Here is a 2844-nt window from a genome sequence, read left to right as displayed (position 1 = left end):
TTACATTGTGTCTCAGACCTTTTGTCAGAATTCTGAGATTTTTTTTTCTAAACTGGGGCCATCGCAATACAACAGAAAGAGCAATTAGCTTTTCACAATGAATTCTCTCATGCCATGTTCAGAGGGTCATATTTTAAAAATGGTACAGCAACATTTCCTGAAGTTCAGGATTTTGACAGTCTGTTACATTGTGTCTCACACCTCAGTGGCAGAATTGTGAGACGATTTTATAATCAGGAGGGAGGGTCATAGCAATAAGCAGAAAGTGTCATCACCCTTTGCTCATCCTCAGTTAACCATATATTCTCATATGCCATGTTCTAAATGTCCAATTGAAAACTGCTATAATAACATTTCTTGCAAAATGCAAGATTTTGCGACTTTGAGAATTCACGTTTTGCCTTTGTGTTATTTACTTGTTGTCTAACATGCCAGTTTGTGTTATTGTGAGTTTTGAAAATTGGTTTTCGATTTTCTGAAATGTGTTTCATACAAAAATGCAATTTGGATAATCATTACTTACATATTCCCCTTTACTGAGGATATGTGCAGTAATCCACTCGGATTAGTATTTTTAAAAATGACTATAGAGAGCCATCTACAGGCGAAAGGCGGCATAACATCACAGCAGCAGCATTTAAGGTGGAACAAAAAACGCGAATAAGAAGCTGGCGAATAAGCAGCCAACTTCAGCCTCGTTAATGCAATAGGATTGGGTGAGGTAGAAAAATATTTCTTCCTCTGAATCCTAACATTTATGTAGGTGTTCTAGGACTTCTCGCCTCAGATAAAGCTGCCAATACATCACTTATTTCTACTCCATCAATATCAGCAGTGTTATCGGTACTGAGCCCTAAGTGTAGGTCCTGTCATCATATAAAAACTTGAACTTATGGACTGCATTCACCTGATAAAATCTGATAAAATTAAAAAAAATAGGAAACAAATTTGCATGTTTTTCTCAGATCCAGAATAGCATCATCATGAGACTCAAAACAGACCTGTTTTTAATTCTTTCCAGGAGGAAAGATTATTCAGATGCAAGCATGGGTCCAAAATCAATGTACTCACCTATCGCTGTTGCTTCTTCAAATCCATCAACTGAACGTCGATATTGAGGGATGATATCATACAACTTTTGGTTTTCTTTTAAAGCAAATTTTATTAAAATATGAGCCTCTATTATAGTTGTCTTGGATGTTTCGCAAGGTATAATAAACCCCCTTGTGCCCTCCGCTAAAATATTATTAAATACAACAATCTTTATATATATATAGAACAGCATTTATGGTTACATGTATATTAAAATTAATATAAATATACAAAAGTATTAAAATAGAAATGTACAGTCCTAACATAATCATGCTGTCCAACTGTCTTTTTTGCTTTTTAAGTTCTCCAACAAATCTGTGTTGTAATTTTAAATATTTTAACTAAGGGTGCAACGAGAGTATAAATGAATTCTCCCGCCAGCCATTTGAAGGTCAAAGTCCATGGCTGAATACGATTCCCTTGAATGTTGGCCATGACTGGTCATTCCCAGTGATAATGACTAATGTACTCAATTGTTTACTTGTTGTAGTTCGCCACACAAAACAACTGCATTTCCTGCAAATATCAAGTGGGTTAAGGTTTTACTAAGAAATCCAATTATCTCCAATAATGAGAAATGGGCTCGAACCACTAACCTTTCAATTAACAGCTCCCAGAGACTCACGTGCATCCCTTTTCTCTATTTGCAAGCTTTTGGTAAAAAAAAAGACTTTATTCTTGCCAGCCTGTGATATTTGTTTTGCACTGCTAAGCAAGATCTGTGTTTCATCTTTCGCAAGCTGTATGAATTTCTTGAAAAGCAAGTTGTTCTAGAAAGAAAATGAAAACTTGCATTTAACAAAATCAAGCCACACGTGATCATCCATAGTGATACATTCTATAAGACAAGACGGGAAGAAAGGCAACACTGGGATTTGAACTCAAGATCTCCTGTTTAATAGGAAAACGCATTAAACAAATCAGCCAAAGTGCTGTCAGAGTATTAACATCATGTCTGATGTCAGTGATTGCAACTGACGAGGAGGATCGCTGGAGGACAGTTCACTGTGAACAAGTCAGCCTGCATAATGAGGGGAAGAGACCAGCCTCTGTGATGCACTATAGAGTTACACTAACCTTCTGCCCTACTGTTCTCTGCTGCATTCTACCCTAGCAGATAAATATTGGTTTCCATGCGTGTAAGGTTTCTTTTTTTTGTCAAATATTTTCAAGCATATTTTTGCTGTTGAAAATAAGTGGTTTGTGGTTTTGAGTGTTGTGTTCCTCTTCCCTTAGTGTCACCCAAAATGATACATTGTGCTTTGGCAATTCTTCAGGCTATAGTGTTTAGAGGAGCTCAGTTGAATTAGTTTGTATAGATAAAGTATTTATTTTCCTTTTAATCCTTTAAAGCATATTACATTGTCAATACATTGTATCTTTCTTCCTACTAATTGTCATCATTTTTTTTCTGGCTTGATCTCGTAATCAGATATTTCAGAATCTTCCTTAAAAACTAGTAAAAGAAGTGGGACACATTCATGCACACTAAAAAATACGAAAGGGTAGCAGGACACAGTAACCACCAAACATCTTGTAGATTGAATGAATGTGCCTAAAATATTTCAGTACTTTAGAGGGTTCTGCCATTTTAGATGTTGTACTGTGCCTGTCTGATTTATCAAACGTGTCATTTAAATCTCACATCATTTCTATATCAGTCTGAAGGCCTTGCAGTAAAGATTGCAATTCATCCCAAAATGCCAAGTTTCCCACTGATGATACGTACAAAGAAATTAATGTACATTTTCC

This window comes from Atractosteus spatula, chromosome 10 (assembly GCF_055471065.1).
Source record: "Atractosteus spatula isolate fAtrSpa1 chromosome 10, fAtrSpa1.hap1, whole genome shotgun sequence".
NCBI lineage: Eukaryota > Metazoa > Chordata > Actinopteri > Semionotiformes > Lepisosteidae > Atractosteus > Atractosteus spatula.
The sequence above is the reverse complement of the archived record's forward strand: the minus strand, read 5'-3'. Positions refer to the sequence as shown.